This window comes from Armigeres subalbatus, unplaced genomic scaffold (assembly GCF_024139115.2).
Source record: "Armigeres subalbatus isolate Guangzhou_Male unplaced genomic scaffold, GZ_Asu_2 Contig515, whole genome shotgun sequence".
NCBI classification, from domain to species: Eukaryota; Metazoa; Arthropoda; class Insecta; order Diptera; family Culicidae; genus Armigeres; species Armigeres subalbatus.
The window spans coordinates 787,837-806,446 of record NW_026943277.1 but is presented as its reverse complement, the minus strand read 5'-3'; the positions used below and the strand labels follow the sequence as shown (position 1 = coordinate 806,446).

At 35.7% G+C, this 18,610-nt stretch overlaps 1 protein-coding gene and 1 long non-coding RNA gene across 5 annotated transcripts in view; one reads left to right on the top strand and one right to left on the bottom strand.

The window, feature by feature from the left end:
* LOC134204316 (pancreatic triacylglycerol lipase-like) overlaps positions 1-12,106 on the bottom strand; it is a 75,211-nt gene extending 63,105 nt beyond the window's left edge. Inside the window, exons 1-3 of one of the 4 annotated variants that reach the window (XM_062679138.1) lie at positions 11,949-12,039; positions 11,857-11,876; positions 10,958-11,100 (exon numbers count right to left, since the gene is read on the bottom strand). The gene's annotated coding sequence lies outside the window, so the exon portion shown is untranslated. Of the gene's footprint in view, positions 1-10,957; positions 11,101-11,480; positions 11,754-11,856; positions 11,877-11,948 lie in introns of those variants that run through there. The other 3 variants (XM_062679139.1, XM_062679137.1, XM_062679140.1) reach the window with 3 other exon arrangements.
* Positions 12,107-13,704: 1,598 nt separating this feature from the next.
* LOC134204319 (uncharacterized) lies at positions 13,705-14,160 on the top strand. The gene is made up of 3 exons (XR_009977836.1): positions 13,705-13,807; positions 13,866-13,983; positions 14,051-14,160. It is a non-coding gene; the product is annotated as an uncharacterized LOC134204319 (long non-coding RNA).
* Positions 14,161-18,610: the final 4,450 nt, after the last annotated feature.

Genomic DNA, 18,610 nt, shown 5'->3' with positions numbered 1-18,610 from the left:
AAATGCGTAATGTAGTGCATGGTGTATAAAAAGTGATCCAGATAGGGGCATGTTTGTGCAGGCATGAGTAGAGATGTCGTAAAATTCCGATTAATCGATTAGTAACTAATCGATTACTCTCGATCCTTGTCGATTATTGAATCGATTAATCGTTGGATAGTAATCGATTCAAAATTAATCGATTATCACAACGATGAATCGATCAATCGAGGTAATCAATCCTATTGCGACATCCTTATGATGTCGTAAAATCCTGATTAATCGATTAGTAACTAATCGATTACTCTGGATTCCTCTCGATTATTGAATCGATTAATCGTTTGGTAATAATCGATTCAAAATTAATCGATTATCACATCGATGAATCGATTTATCGAAGTAATCGATTAATTTGCGACATCTCTAGGCATGAGACGATCAATTGTTATCAATGCCAATGCCCTTGCTAGTATTGCAATCAATTTATATTAAAAAACGACTTTGGAAAATGCATTTTTTTGCAAACTGAAAGCTAATAACAATAAGGCCGTTACACATATTTATTAAAAATTATGGTCTCCGCAAAGTCAAGGGGGAGGAGGTAATCTTCTTTTTCTTCTACTGAATCGAGCGGCATGAAAATTTGAATGCAGAGGTTTTCGGGGCCAGGGAAGGTTCTTAAGATGGTTAGAGACCCCTCTCCTCTTTGAAACCTGGCGCATATACAAATGAAACACCAATTTCATCATAACTCGAGATCAAGCAAATGGAAACAAATCTGGCGTGTGGAGGTTTTGGAAGAGAAGACATGTTTCTGTGGTGGTTTGCAACGCCTCCCTCTTCTGGAAAGGGGGGCTCCCATACAAATGAACCAAAAATTTCTGCATAACTCGAGAATTAATCAGAGAATAAATCAATTTTAGGCGAAGCAAAGTTCGACGGTTCTGCTAGTAAAAAATAAATATTAAAATGGAAAAAATATAAAATAAAAAAAACTCCTCGGATGTGTTAAATAGCCTGTTAATTTGGTTGTGGTGCGCGCGAGTAGTAAACGTTGCTGACGGGAAAAGATAGTGTGTGTGTTATTACATTCTCACTCCTCCTACTGTCTGGCAGTGTTGGTAAAATCTCAAATCTCATCGGCGATGCAAACCATGCGTGAGTCAAATCCCATCAGAATTATGACCGAGAGATTTGCTCATGATTTGAATCGCAATTTGCATTATTGCATGATATTTACGTGTTCTTCATTGTTGAATGCATTGAATTAACTATTTTTCGTCTAAAACAATGGCTAATTGTTATATATAAACAAAACATACGTCTTGATTGCGTCTTGACGCTTTTTAGAACGAAATCATTTTTCGGTGAGTGAGCGAAGAGATGCGATTCTGGCCGAGAAACTCAAGCGCGATGCTTCCCCTACAGAATCGCAGGCGAGTTAGCTCGTGCATGAAACCTCGATGATTCAGATTTGAGTATGATTCTACCAACACTGAGTGTCATTATGGATAAAATATTCGTGCAAACATTTTATTAATATCATCGCAAGACTTTTGAATCAGGGAGCAAGAAGGTGATAGCTCTATTGTATCTCATATAGCCTGTTTCAAGAACGTATGCGTTCCGAAGCTTTTATCGTGTACAATAAGTACCGCATTATTGCACCCATGTATTATAAAAATATCTTAAGTGCATTCACACTTCCTGAATCAAAGTTAAATCCTTCTGATTCAGGCGTGCATTTAATTGGACAAAATATTGACATTTTATGATTTCTAGTGATGCACGAAAAACAAGATATGCCTATGATTGGAATGTTTCTCAATAATAAATGTTGCAAACGGAAAAGAGAATGCTTCCCTAGGGCTTCTTCTATTCAAATATTTCATCAAATGCTTCAAAACCCAAATGTAGGCAATTCGGATCCAAGAAAGGCATCATTACCACTGAGGACTAAATTTGGGTTTTCATAGTAAATTTTTTGAACAATTGTCGTATCCAACAATTTTCATATCTTAAGATACGCTAGTTTTGTTCGAAACCAGCGACATAAGTAATCAGATGAATTTTCTAAAAATATTCGTGCATGATGGCATTACAATCGTCAATGAACAAAACTGCCTTACGTAGTTTACGTTGGGCGGTTGTGTCTTGTACATAACACTTCTGGTTTTTTTCTACATCTAATATATGTAACAATTTCTATTTTAAGCAACTGCCCATTCAGGATTTTTTCTACAGAAAAATATTCAGGATCAAACACCAGGTATTTTAAAAATAATGTACCTACTTTCAAAATCGTTGTTCGTGTTTCTGACATACAGAGTGCCTTTTGAACCGCATTCCCCTGTGCCAATTTTATCCGTATTTTGCATGTGCATTGGTGCATCCACTCACAGGGAAGCGTTGATCATGGTGCTGCCAAGAAATATATCTGTCACGCAGACTCGACATCCTTGAATCTACACACAAGTTTGCATGGTGGTGAACGCTCATAGACCCGAGGTGCTTTAACCTTTTCGCGATCAATGAGCTTCTAGAAGAATTTCTTGATGGCCGTTTCGTTGCATTTGCTTTATAAGTACGCTGAACCAATCAAAGAGTCCATAAAGGGAAAAGCCACATTCCAACTATTTTTTTTTTTTTGCGAAACACAGGTGGTGGGTAAGACGACAGAATTAGAAGAACGTCCTTCTGCGCTTTGGTAGAAGCAGTTCGTTAACCGATCGTCGCCACTCGAGCAATGTTTGCTTCAAACGGTACAAATACCTTAGCCAAAACTCTACACATGTACGCGATTTGTCGGGCTGGGATTTGAACCAAACCCATGGTAGCACGAGTTGCCATGTCAAAACAAACAGTTGCAAAATATTACGTAAATTTACGTGTTTTCGATCCATATCATATGGCAATGGTGTACCTCGGAGTCATCGATCGAACGTATGGCTGGTAAAGTGCGGTAAGTAAGCGTGCATTCAGCGTGGCTGAAAAGATAACGGAGAGAGACAGAGAGTATCTGCGCGGTCGAATGATTAACGAGAAGAATAGAGGAATTCAAATGTTTTACTTTTTTGTTTACACTATGGCGATTTCCAACTTAATTGTCTTAAATATAGTGATCAGTTTGACCTTTCACACGCTATCTGAGGATTCGTTCGAATTACGATATAAATTGTCCCACAGTAAGCAATAAAAAGCTACTTTTATTTGTTCGATTTTATATAAAAATGCAATAAGGGTAAGACGGTATAATATGCCCCCCCCCTAAGGAAACTCCTTGATAACTTTTTACTTTTCAAAGCAATTTATGTAAACTTTGTGTTATTTGGTAGTCCAGGAAGTCGCAAATGTATTGCTCGTGAGTAGTCATAAAAATATTACGGATAACACGTAATAAAGCTTTTTAGAAAAGTGGTGAAAAAATGGATTTCAAAAAGTGCCTGGGCAATACGCCCCACCTGAACCAAAGACGTCTCATAGCCCTTCATTAGTATTTTATTATTCCCATAATAAAAAGGTTATAAACCCAATTAACAATTATGTCCCCCCCCGGATATTTTTGCCAAAACATAATATTTTGAGGGGGTCGTGTTTCTCCAGTAAGCAGAGCGATCAGCCGGTCATCGAAATTCAGTTCTGCTTTGTGGCCGGTCAGCAAATTTTTTTTCTGCATTGTGTGGGAGAGTAAATTGATCAGAAAGAGAAAATTTAGTTGTGTAGCGCGGTCGAAAATAAAAATAATTAGGGGAAACCGCCAAATGTTGAACGGCTAATTTTGTCGCCTATTGTTGAACACCCATAAGAAATGCACGTGTGTTCAACAATAGGGGGAGAAATTAACCGTTCAACATTTGGCAAATTATCCTAGCGTTCGTTCGATTTTTTTTTGTTTTAAATTTACGGCATACCGTACGTTTTAAAATACACGGCATACCGATTACCAAAACCAACCCTACCACACTTCCTACCCCATATATCCAACATCCCAGTAATTTCTCGTTGAAGTGCATATGACTCGTCGGCTTCTATCAAAGCGAGTATCATGTCAACATTCTCATAACTATTCCGCAATTGACCTGCATTCGGACACGGCCGGCGCTGGTATTACTTATTTTTTGGGTCACCAGTGCTTACACATTGAAGATGATGCTAGTCCCAAACTTCATCTGTTGGTTCTCTGTGTAATTACAGCTGACCTGGCAATAACGGAGTAGCAACCGTGGGCGGTCAATCATGCTCATGCCCACTAGCTTTGTTTCATTTTTTTTTGCTTCAACGTGAATTTATGAACATCGAATAGCTTTATCAGTGATTTGGTAAAACTTAAAAATTTCTGCATATGAATGAGTAGAGAAGAGGAAACATGTAGTGAATACGATTGACCATATGATAATTAAAAAAAAACTTTGTGTTGCTTTCCAAAATTATGTCCAAAATACTAATTGAGGGGGTTAGAAGCAATGGGGTGTAAGTGACATTTTGGTCGAATTTGAGTTGAACATACCAAAAAATGCTTTGGGTTTAGAGCTTTGCGGCAATATGTTGATATAGTTTGTACGTTATTTGTAAAAAAAAAGTGAAAATTCACTTTTGGAACGTATGGAACGAAAAAATATTGAAAAACTTTACAACCATTTTTCTCAAAACTAAGTTTTTGTCAATTACACCCCTTTGCCTTTTTTTGCCATATAAGTACTTACCTCTGAAAAAACCGACATTTAATCAAAAGGAATTTACTTTGAGTATTTTTGTTAAATTAGCATCTTATATAATTAATTCTTAATTTATTTGGAATTAACAAATGCCATTGGCCTAGTACTGATAAACGCCCTCAGTCAGTCAATCATTAAATTCGATAAAATCTTATCTACACAAATTTATCGATTCCGACATTCAGATATTAATATAGCTTGGGACAATGACTTTCTGCACGTAGTTTACTTGGAAAACAGGTTTAGGTTTAACTTGAATTTGATATAGAATGAGAATGCATTGTATCAGATACGGTGGATGTGTGAAACAAATTCTTATGAGTCGTTGACTTTCTTTTGTCATTCTTTGAGGATTTTTTACAGTCATACGCTAAAAGAAAAGTGAATTACATTGAATGACGGTTAGTAAGATTATTAAATTTTTAACCTTATTTTTTTATTGATTGCTTTCTTTTTTGTGTTGGAAATTGTAAATTGGAAATTTACTGCAGTGATCCCCAAAGTGCCGTATGCGTCCCTCTAGGCTAAGCCTTTTTCTGCGGCCCGCGAAGGTTTTCTGAGAATACACTACATGTGGCCCACTGATAAGCATTATATTTTAGGAAAAGGTTCTTATCATTCCCAATATTTCAGTATACTCGGGAGTCGGTCAAGTTCCTATCACTATGATGTTGAAGCACTATTTGTACATCGTGAATAGTGTCATCATTATGATTCATGAAATTCATAACTTCATACATAGATGTTATGTAGGCCGACACTTTTGCATACTTCGATATTATCGCCAAGGGTTATGATAATAGCAAATTTGTATTTAATCCCAGCTTCGTAACAACAATACTTTTATTTTTCAAAATAAGTTGGATAACTACCTCCAGAAAGTACGATGACCATCAACAATAGGTTTTGTTAGGAATATCATTCAAATTCTTTTCAGAAACGCAAACAGTTTCTGTTTAGAACCTTTAAACGGATTCTGTTCAGAATCTCAAACAGAATCCTAAACGGACTTTAGTTGAAAATTCAAACGAATTCCGAAAGCATTCTGTTGTGAATCTCGACCGGAATTCCGTTTAGAATCCCAAACGGATTCTATTTAAAATTCTGAACGGATTCTGTTCAGAGTCCTGAACGGATTCATTTTAGAATTTTGAACGGCTTGTGTTTAGAATCCCAAACGAATTCTGTTCAGAATTCCAGAAGAATTCTGTGTAGAATCTCGAAAGAATTTTGCTCAGAATACCGAGCGGATGCTGCTTAGAATCCCAATATAGTTTTCTCAGAACTCCTTCGTTAAGTTATAGAGAACAATAAACCTCGAGCATGAAAACATAGAACTTATAGAATTGGTCGACAAATGCCCATTTGCGAGAAACCGCTAAGAAAATTTTCTGATTTTTCTGCCAAATTTTCTGGAAAATGCTATAGCAAAAAAAAACAATTTCGCGTGTCAAATCCGCTACTGAAAAAACGGTACTATTGACTAAAGGCTGTCCACGTTAAATTTCGGACATTTGGATAATGTCCATGAGATTTGTCGCCATTTCATCAATTTTTACGAGAGCTAAAACATGTTGAAAGCACCACATGAAGACTGGAGATTCATCTGTTATGAAAATGGATCGTGTCAGTGGTTTGCGAATTAAATCGCATTAAAAGATGGGTGTCCGAGATTCAACGTGGACAGGCTTGAAAAGTCAATTACTGCGATAAAAGCTGTAGAATAAAATGTCTTTATAACTTACATACATATATTAGTACATATTTTATTTGGAAAAGATTCACCGGAAGAAAATATTTTGCTCAAATATACAATATTCTGTAATATGTATGCGATATTAACTGAAAAACAAATCTCGCGCTTAGTTTCATAGGGGCGTAACTGTATTGATCGATTTCTCTTAATCGATTTTATTTTTTGTTGATAACTCGATTGGTTCAAAAGTTACAACCGTGATTATCGATTCTGGTGCAAGATACATTTATCCTTTATCGCACCAAACCATTAAATCATCGACAAACTAGCGCAATTCGCTACAATAATAAAAATAAAACATCGATTAAAAGAAATCGATCAATACAGTTACGCCCCTATGAAACTAAGCGCGAGAAATGTTACTTACATACTATGGCCCGCTTCAACAGCTCAAAACTGCTGTGTGGCCTTCACAGACAGAAAAAGTTGTTGAAATTTACACGAAAGTAATGCACATAAAGGGAATGCCAAAAAGAGCATAATTTTAAACGATATTTTCGCTTGGATGTATGCAATTTGTATTACATTATGCCACTATGTATTCGATTAAGTGGTATAATGCTATACAAATTGCATACATTCAGGGTGAATTTTTGGAAAAGATTCATGTATGCTCAGAATAGTGTAATTTCCCGCGTCTGTATTTTTTACACGCTGATTAGTTTTCATTATTTTTTTCTGTGTTTGATAGTAAGCATGCTGGGGACCACTGATTTACTGCAACATCAATCTTTTTTTTTCAAACTCCCAATGGTGGTGAATGAAAGACTCGGATGGTCAGAGCTCTTAATGTGGTATTAACATTCTTTTGAAAATCACTAGTTATAGGAATTAAGGCTCCCCTGAATCTAAGCGATTTCATCGCCACGATGGCGACAACTAGCTACCGCAACTCTATTGCTGGGTCACTGAATGCAACCAAAGACTAAATTAGACTGTGATGCAATGTTCCATTAATGCTTCCTTTCCAACCACGACAGAATGACAGTCGCCACTAATAGACCTGAGCCCAATCTACTTTACCTTGACGTGGCGTTCTTGGTCGCCGTGTTAAATTGCAGCAGCATCACGTGAGTGCCAATCCATTTTTCAGAACCTCGAATACGGGGTTAAAGATTTTTTTTACTTGTGTTATTTCCGTAATAATAAAAATAACAGTGCGTTTCTTCCGTATCGAATGGTGTGTCTTTGACAACGCGAGTACTATTAAATTTAGATTCCGTGAGGAGTGTCCTTAAGTAAGTACCACATCAACACTTCCTTCCTCTCCCTAGTTACGGTGAAGATGGGCGTGGCCAGGAATGATAATCATCATGCTTTTGTTATTTTTGTCTAAGACTGAAATCAAGGACCACTACCCTTCTTGATTTCTGATAGCATTTTAGATAAGGTTTTAAAAAGTGAAACATGAGTATCACTAGTGTCCAATCTACGAATTACACCGTAACAATGCTAATGATAGTGCTTATGCTACATCTCGATAACCTCTCCCTATCTCGATATCTCTCTTTATCAGATGTGTTCTGGACATATTTTAGACTAGATTGTAGGTTGTTTTTTTTGCGCTGAATATCAAATTTTGGGGCGAGCGTCTCTTGCTCATAGTTTTACCAGAAATATGATTTGAAGAGTTACTGCATGTGTTGATATATTTCTGTCTTTGTTTATTCCTACACTCGATTGACTATGGCAAGAAAATATATGAGAAAGCACAGATGCTCGCAAAAGTTCCCAGGTGATATGCCAGTCACCATACGAATGGTGACAGTGGCTCAGATCTTCCGATTGTGGATGAATTCGGTCGCCGTGATCAAAAAAAAATCAGATAATTGATCGATTCCGAAAGATTGTAAATAGAAAGGGATTGCTGCTGAAAAGTCCATCAATTCCGAAAATTACGTCACGGAAAGTATTAATTTTAATGTTTTTCCAAATACCATGATATAAAATGAGACTCTATTCGGAACAAATGTAAAATATCCAAACCTAACAGTTCCGATAAGATTGGATTTACTCGTGTAATAAATTGGGGGTCAATTCAGGGAAGTAACAAGATTGGAATATGTTCCTATTTGTTATATCACATGTGATTATTTTCAATCGTAGCCATAGGTAAGCTCCAGAAAATCATTTAAGCCTTCAGGAAAATGCAAGTTTAATCAGTAAATTTAAAAAAAATGAATTTGCACTATTCAAATTAGTTTCTAATTTCAATTTTTTAACAACATTTTTAAATTTGACAGATTTTGTAACTATTTTGCTTTTCGCACCGTATGAAATGGCATTTGGAAAAATGAAAATATTCCTCTGGTATGCGCACTTGATTGTGACTTGATGATTTCGAATTGTGCAAAATCGGAGAGCAAGTTTATTTTGTAAAACCTAGATTTATCTACCTAGCGCTAATAGGTTATTTGCGCTCCTGCCTAAAAAGTTGTATTTTGGCCATAACTGGCCAACGATCCGTCCAAATATTAATAGGAAACAATGGCACAGGATTCCCCGTTGAATGCAATTTGTTTGCAAGAAAATCGGCTAAGGATAAGTGCCTTAAAAGTGAGTGATTTTTTCCGCTCACACATACACACGAACATATGTACATATACACTAGACCTCTTAATGTTTTCGAAAAGTATAAAAAATTCAACCGGTCAGCCCAAGATGAATACAGTACTAGGTGCTCCAATCTGCCAAGATTGTGGAAGAGTAGAAGGCGGGGGGTAAAAATTCATTTTCAGTGCAAAACGAAAACAAATTGGCCGGCTCTCCCATACTAAAATCCAAGAAGGCTGAATCGTGAATTTGGCAGATTGGAAGACCTAATGGTGTATTCATCTTGGGTCAGCCCAAAATCACAATTCTTATGCTAAAATTGGCATCCTGTCAAATTTTCAGCAAATTCAGCAATTTCACATGTTACTACGATGCATTGTATGGTAAAAGCATACCGACAGACATATTTGTTCCAATCTGCCAAATTCACGATTCAGCCATCTTGGATTTTAGTATGGGAGAGCCAGCCGGTTTGTTGTCGTTTTGCACTAAAAATGAATTTTTCACCCCCGCCTTCTAATCTTCCACAATCTTGGCAGATTGGAGCACCTAGTACTGTGTTCATCTTGGTTGTAAGCATCAAATATCATCGAAAACCAAAGCTTATTTGTTCGATCAACTTGTTTGAAGTAATCCCAACGTGTGAATTTATGACAACTGTTCAGCTTCTGATTTTTAAAAACTTAACGGTAAATCGCACATTGGCAATTATATTACTCAAATAGCCAGGGAAAAAATGAGAATAATAATATAATAAATTAGCAATGATTTGTACTAAATTCATGAAGAACAACGGCATTTAGGGGAAACAATGTTTTTAAGCACTTTAAAACTTGAAAATCGCATTAACATGGTCAAAACGTCAAAACTTGTAGAGCACACAAAAAGCTTCCGTTAGGAGGTTGTTGCGATGATTTTTTAGCGTTTATATCTCTTGTTAGAATTTTTTCAAAATTGAAAATAGCCCAAAAACACTAAATCGACTTAAGCACCTCGAAATATTATCCGAATTTGCTGAAAATTTGACAGGAGGCTTATTTTAGCATAAGAATTTTGATTTTGGGCTGACCGGTTAAGTTTTTGAAACTTTACGAAATCATGAAGAGGTTTAATATACACAGACAGACATCATCTCCATTCGTCGAACCGGCCCTTGAGGTCGTGTTTAGAGTGATCATATAGCCTTTTCGTTCCGTGTACGAGAAATTCAAGAAGTGTAGGAAAATACCCATGAGACTACCAACTTAGGCATCTCGCTCTGTGAGATTAAATTAGTTGTGACTTTTTTGAAACAAGTTCAGAACCATTATGTTTGAGATCTGCTTACTTAAGAGTTCATATACTTGGATGCGCTAGGGTTCATGAGAATACCATTCAAGCATGTGAAGCATTAAAACCATTATGCTATGGTTCTGTTGGAAGCTTCACTTTGCTTTACGATTCAAGTGAATTTGATTCGAAAACGAATTGATTTTCTAAACGTCTTAATTCAACTTTTCCTTCAATAGAAAGAAATTTAATCGTTTTTAATTTTGGAACAACAACTCAAGTTTTACTATTTCATTTAAATAACGTAAACTAAATCTAACTTATGGACATCATATTTGTAGGCATGGGTTTGCAGCTTCGAAAACCATTAGAGAAAATCATATTTTTATAATATTTTAAGCAAGTCGTTTTGTTCTCTCGGAAATGCACAATGCACATAGTTAGAAAAGAATTTGTCTAATGATGTCCAATAATCAATTGCCAAAAAAAAGTCTTTGTCCGTGCAAGCACTTCTATATTCTTTCGGTACCTACATCGCTGCTTACGAGAAAAGGTAACAAAGTTGCAATCTCGTGACCAACAATTATTTACACTCAAATAAATTACAAATCGTGCCACGGCACCAAAGCGAAAGGAAAAAGCACACACTTCATTTATCATATAGGTACAGGGAAAAGTTACTCACGTTTGCAATAATATGCATCAAAGCAGGGGTTCTCTCTCGCTGCCCGTTGTCGTCGTCGTCTGGCGAGCCTATATTTCACTAAAGTTGTAAATGGTGCATACACTCTCCTTCTCTATTGCTTCAAAACGTCTTTCCCAAGAGGACTGTAGAATAAGGAGAAAGACGGGTGTTAGTCGTCACCTATGGGCAACTTTCAAAGCAACCCATAAATGTCTGTACACGATAGAAAAACGCATTTGGATGCACTGCAGAGGTTGCTGCTTGGCGGCACCGCATAACCCTCGTTCTGCAACGATCGCAACGATGGTAGACGGTTTGATGTTTATATTGAGCGAAGTAACAACGCGAGGCTACTTAGAGACACGGAAGAAAATAGATGGATTGATTTGGTTATCAGTAGATCGGAAAGTGTTTTGGATTGACGGGTCACGAGCTTCTTCTTTTTCTTCTTCTTTCACTGATGTTTTCCGGAGAAGGAAGGAATTGCACTGTTGGAAATAAGCTCACGTATGTATTTTCTCACGTTTAAGGTTGGATAACTTCCTGGTAGATATAATTAAATTTCTTTCACTTCCTCGAGCAGAGTCGTTAATTTGCACTACTTGAGCATTTGCCCATGCGATACAGTTATTGGCACGAAACGAGGCTGTGGGTGGAAATTACTAAATCCAAATGAAACTAGCACAACCAGAACTATGAAATGGTATCAGCTTTTCAGTGAGAAATGATTTCCAAAGTCCAGCCAAGTATCACATGTCACAAAAAAACTATGGCGACATTCGACGGCGCATTTTCAAAACGCACTCACAATGCGTGACGCATTCAAGTATATAAAGCATTATGCATCACGTTGCATTCGCATCTTCAGCCTGCCGTGTTTTTCCTTGCTTTCCACATACACACTTCAGTTGGGTGGGTGCTGCAATCAAAAAGCTTATTGAAGCCGTTTCGAGGAATCACTCGATCAGCTTTTTGGAACGGATTGACCAACCTTTCGTATCGCGTGTACGGAGGATTGATCGTAATACGCGCGCGCGCACTCTCGCAAACTCGCGAACGCAAGGCGTAGAAGCACGTGCTCACTCACTGGCGGTTAGTTGGAGACTGACGCGATCGCGCGCCTCTTCGGGCCGTTTTTCTCTTCGGCGGATGATCGACGTTTTTGCTTAATGGAAGCACTGATACCTGGTTTGCGCTGGCGGTTGTCTGTGCTCAGCCACTTTTCGGTGTTTCTTCGAATGACTTTTACTTTATGGCAACGAAATTACTTCGCCGATCGATGACAGACATGTAGGTAGGTGTACGATCGGCGGCATCTGGCTGACTTGAGGTCGTTCGGCAGGAGTGCAACGTGCTTCTTCTAGAAAACGGTTCTGTTTGGATTGCACATTGTAGACTGGTTCAAGCTTCTCGCAAGGGTGGACTGATGGAGAATCCGAGAAAACTCATTATAGGTGAATGTGCTGTTTCAGGACCTGTCTGTGGTGCGGTTTCTTGATCATGTTTAGTATGCCACTCTTTGCCCATACAGAACCTTCTGCATCGAGTCCTACTGATAAGCCGAGGAAAATTGAAGTCAATGCCAAACAACAATCTAATGGTTGCATTTAGAATTGATAATTATTTCTTGTGGACAAATGGGATTTTAAGAGCGCATGTCGAGGACGCTTAGCAGGGCTGTGACAGAATGTAAAGCGTGTTAAGTGTTATGTAATGGGACACTCTCACGAATGATGACTCATCCTAAAAAACCGTGTGTGATTGTAAACATGGATATTAGGCTAATCCTTATGCAAAAATTATTGTCATTGTGGTTAAGTGTATCATAGTCTAAACTCCTGAATTGTTGCGTCACCATAGTAAGAGAAAAAATATAAACATTAAACGTTTAGTTAATTAGTTTCAGACATTTAAAATATAATTTTACGCCTTTTGGAGCTTGCATGGAAATGACTATGAAAAAATCGTCAGGTGCTTCATTAATACCATGTATTGAAAAATTACGTCTTCTTTATTTAAACACTGGCAGAAAATTTTGCTAGACATTGCTTGCAATCAACAGCAATACTGCAATACTTTTATGTATTATATAAAAATGTTACAGCATATATGATGTAACAAAAAGGCTCCATTCGATTCCACTCGTTCTTTCATCACTTTTTAAATTTACAGGCCGTCATTACTATGGAGCTTGTATTCAATAGTGCGTGCAAGAAAAAGTTGGATGAAAAATTAAAGACTTTTAAACACCAATATTTCCATAGCGTGTAATTTTCAATATTTTTTACTGTGTATATTTCAATGATTTTCGGACATTTCGGCGAGAAATCTTTGTATGCATACACAGCAAAAAAAATATTAATATGCGGGGACGTAACATCGTGAAACGTACCCTCAAATTTGATGTAATAAGGTATTTAACGTACTTTTACGTCAGATCCATGCTTTACTACATTCCTCGTTGTAATACATAAATGTTAAAAATCATTTTTCGGTTACGTGGACCCGACGTGAAATTACCTGCCTAATTCAGTATTTGAATACATCCAAAATGGGCACATAATAATTGCCGACAATAAAACTTAATATCAGCTCAAAATCAACGTAATGTTACACCGTTATCGGTAATATCAAATAAAAAAAAACATGCTGCCAGCGCGTCAACAGAACTAGCCGCCCAATTATTTTTCGGTTCATTTTGCTCGCATCAAAATCGATGCCGTTCTTATAAATATTATTAATTTAGTGAATGATTGGTTATAATAATATCCTATCTATCGGAAAACTGCAAAACGTAAAGTGTGCTGTTCGATTTTATACCCGTAATAGCAGAAAAGAATGTTTTGACAGGTAAATTTAGTGTTTTGATTTCTACCCAGCCGGTATCAAAATGCATAAAATTTTCCAGAAGCGTAAACGACGAGAAGGATTACCCGTTTTGTGGCTCAGCGGAGGAAACAGAATCATCAATCAGCAAAGTTAAAACCGGCAGCAAAACGGCATTGGACGAACATGAAAATTTGCAGGTAAGTTTGAACAATTGTATTCACAAAGCATTTATCGGATAATTGAGTGCAATTTGATTTTTCACAGACATAAACACGTCCTCGTATACTTCAATGCATCGAGAAGCTTCGAAATATGGAAGAACGCCAGCAAACTAAAAAGACTAACAAGCCAGGGAGAAACGAGAATAGTTGACAAAAATACTGCAAAAGGTATTTATTTTAAATAAAGGACATTCTGATAGAGAGGGCTGTTTCGCTCACTTCTGATAAACATTACATCTCAGGGCTGGTATTGAAAAAATGGAAAATGAATATATTCACTACTAAAATCCACACATATTTATTGGCAAAAATCCATAGATTTAACTTATGATGTATATTAGCGCACACATAACCATTCTCCACGCGAACTACTAATAAAGTATATACCCAAATAAACTTTATGTGTGGTCTCGAATTAGCAATTATTTAATTTATGTGTGGTGCTATATCGATTATATTAGGGTGGAGCTATTGCAAAAAATTATGACGGCGACACATATATCTTATATACATATTTTTGGCAGTGTTATTATGAATTACAAATGTTTCATTCATATTATTGAATTACTATCTATAAAATTATATAAAATATGTGTTCATATTTAGAAAAAAATTGAACCTAAAATCAAAATAAGAACGTGACAAAATCGTATTTGAAAATGTATCAAAATTTAATATGGGCTTGAAAGTTAATATAAGAAAAAAAAATAGGAAACTAAAGATTGAAAATTTTGAAAGTTTCGAAGCAAAGATTTTAAAATACGAAAATTTAAAAATTAAGATATAACTAAATTTAAAAAAATCTATAAATTAAAAACTTCAACATTTAAAAATTTGAAAATCTAAAAATTTGAATGTTTAAAAATTTAAAAGATTAAAAATATAAACATTCAAAAATTTAAAAATTACAAAAAAATTCAAATTTGGTAATTTGAATTATAAAGTTGCAAAATTTAAGATTATAAAACTGAAAAATTGGAAAAAATAAAAATATCCATGATTCCAATATTGAAAACTTTATTTATCTTAAGTATGAAAATTAAAAAATCTAATAAATTTTAAATTTTAAAATCAGATTTTTTTTTAAATTTTTGGATTAAAAAATTTCAAAATTTAGATTTCTGAAATTTAAATCCAAATTTAACAATAAAAACCTTGAAAAATTTAAAAATTGATCGATTTAGAAATATGAAAGTTAAAAATTTAAAAACTTCAGAACTTGAAACTTAAAAAGCTTAAGACTTTTAAAACTTAAAAATTTTAATCTTTAAAAATTAAAAAAAATATTAAAAAAATTTAAAAAATAAGATCATGTTCCAAAATTTCATATTGAGAAATTTAAAAATGTAGAAATTAAAATTAAGATTGAAAAATTAAAAAAAAATAAACTTTAAAACTTAAAAATTAAAAAAAAAAAATAAAATTTCTGAGTTTAAAAATCTTAAAATAAGGACTTTTAAATATGAAAATTCAAAAATTTAAGAATTTGAAAATTTGAAAATATAAAAATTTAAAAATAGTAAAATTTCAAAATTTTCAAATTTTTAAATTTTTAAATTTTTAAATTGATTTAAAAATTTAAAAATTTAAAAATTTAAGAATTTAAAAATTTAAAAATTTAAAAATTTAGAATTTTAAAAAATTAAAAAAATTAAAAAATTTACCATTTTAAAATTTAAAAATAGAAAAGTTTTAAAATTTAAAAATTGAAAAATTTTAAAATTTAAAAATTTAGAAGTTTAAAAAATTTAAGAATTTAAAAATTTAAATTAAAAATAAAACTTTGAAATTTCAAAATAACAATATTTTTTAGTTCTCACATTTTTGATATTTTCAAATTCATAAATGTTATTTTTTTCCCGGAATTACTTACGAAAATGCTCTAGGAGTTCTTCTGGAAATAACTACTGAACTGAACTCCAGGAGTTTCTTTGAAAATGCTTTCGCAAATTCTTCAAGGAGTTTTTTTTTTGAAAATTCTTTCAGAAGTTCTTCCAGATATTCTCCTTAAAGTTCTTCCAGAAGTGTCATTGGAAATTACTACTTCAGAGTTCCTTCGGTAGTTCTTCCAGGAGTTCCTTCGGAAATTCCTCCGAATCCTTTGGATGTTTATTCAGGATTCCTGAAATCTCCTAAAAGTTCTTATTAAGTCCGCCATGAGTTCTTCCTGAAATTTATCTCGAAATTCCCCAGGAGTTCCTCCAAAAATTCTTCCAAGAGCTGCTTCGGGGTAGCTATGAAAAAGTTAGTTAAAATTTCCGAAGTATCTCCTAAAGGAATTTCGAGAGGAATTTCTGAAAGAACTCTTAAAGGATTTTCTTATACTTCTAGAGAATCCTCTGCATGAATTCATGGAGGAATTTGCGTGAGATTTTTGAAGTTTTTTTTTTTTAATTTCATGAGGAACTCCTGAAGGTCTTTCCCAGTGAACTTCTGGATGATTTGGAGGAGGAAATAAATTCTTCCAGGCGATCTTTTCAAAATTCCTCCAAGAGTTACTTCAGAAATTCTTTCGGAAATTCCTCCAAACGTCCCTTCGGTAATTCATCCAGGAAATCTTCCAACAGTTCCCATAGAAAAGGCGCCAGAAGTTCCTTCAGAAATTTCCCCAGGAGTTGTTCCGGAAATTACTTCCAAAACTGCTATCGCAATTCCTTCCAGTTTTTTTTCCGGAAATTCCTCTAGAGATTCCTATAGTAGTACCTGCGGAAATTCCTTCGAAAACTTCTTCAGATGTGCCTGCAGAATCCAGATATTCCACTAGGAGTTCCTCCGGATATTTCTCCGGAAGTTCCTTTGGATATTTCTCCAGGAGTTCATCCAGAAATTACTCCTAAGATACCTAAAAGAATCCTTGGGTAATTCCTCCAGTGGTTTCTCAGGAATGCCCTCAAGGGGTCACAAATTCTTCCCACTATTCAGCTAGGATTTCCTTCGAAAATTCCAAAACTCCTGAGGAAATACCTCCTAAATAAATTAATCCAGAAATTCTTCCGACCTCAAAAAAATATTTTTGGGGATACTTTTGAATTTTTGGAGTAACTTCTGGAAGAATTTCCAGAGGAACTCTCTTGGGAATTTCCAGAGAAACACTTGGAGGATTTTTCGAAGTAACTCTTGAAGGTATTTCGGGAAGGATTTTCAAGGAAATTTTCCTTGGAGGAATTTCTGGAATATTTTTGACGGAATTTTGAGGGGATTTTTGGATGAACTCCTGGCCGACTTTTCGTAGGAATTCTTGGGGGAAATTCCGGGAGATGATGAATATGGCTTTGGAAATCCTGGAGGACTATCCTAGAAAACTTCTGAAAGAATTCGCGTAGGAAGTTCAGGATAAATTTCCGGAGGAATTCTAGGTATTTTTTACGGAAAAATTTGCGAAGGAATTCCTGGTTGAAGTTTTGGATGAATTTCCGCAGGAATTCATGTTGAACTTTCCGGAGGAACCACTGGAGGAATTACCGAAGGAACAAACTTCTGGAGTAATTTAGAGTTCCTTTCCGAGAAAAAAAAACCTCCTGGAGTTCTTCCGGAAATTCATCCCGAAATTCTTGCGCAAATTCGTTCAGGGATTTCTTCGGATAGTCCTCCAGGAGTTCCAAAACCACCTTCAAAAATTCCTTTACATATTCCTTTAAGAATTCCTCCAGGAGATTTTACGGAGGATTCTCAAGAAATTCCTTGTTCCTTGGAGCATACACAGGAACTCCTTCAGGACTTGATTCAGATAATCACCTTCTTCCGGAATTTCCCCCAAGAGTTACAACGAAAAGTCTGCCAGAAATTCCTCAAAATTCCGTCAAAAGTGCCACCAAAAAAATCCTCCAGGGATTCCTACAGAAATTACTCCAATAATCCAATAATTACTCCGCAAATCCCTTCAAAAGTTTATCCAAAAAAATCTAACAAAAATTCCTCCGAACATTCCTCCAGGGAAAATTTCTGTAGGAATTCTTCCTGGAGTTCCTTCTCCAGGAGTTTCTCCTGAAATTCCTCCATGAGTACTTCAGGAAATTCTTCCTGGAGTTCCTCAAAAAAAATCCTTCAGGAGTTCCACCGAAAAAAAAATTGCCGGAATAGCTCCTGGACGAGTTCCTGGAAGAACTTATGGAATAATTTCTGGAGGAAGTCCTTAAGGCATTTTCTCAGGAATTTTGGGACTGCTGGAGAATTTTTCGAAGGAACTCCTGGTTGAATTATGGGAAGAATTTCTGGAAGGACACCTAGAGGCCACAGAAAGCCATTTATTACAAATGTGCTGCTCGGGTAGTGGAATTTCTGACGGTCCTTCTAGTGGAATATCTGGACGCACACCTAAAGAAGTTTTCGAAGGAATTTCCGTAGGTACTCCTGCAGGAATCTCTGGAGGAATATCCGAAAAAATCCTGGAGGAATTTGCGAAAGCAGTTTCGAAGCAGTTCTGGAAGTTATTTCCGAAAGAGCTCCTGGAGCTATTTCTGAAGCACCTTCTGGTGCCCTTTCTATGGGAACTCTTGGAGGAATTCCTGGATAAATTATTGATATTTCCGGAGGAACTCGTGGAGGAATTTTGGGAGTAACTGCTGGAAGAATTGCCGAAGGAATTTCCCTTTTTGGATAAATT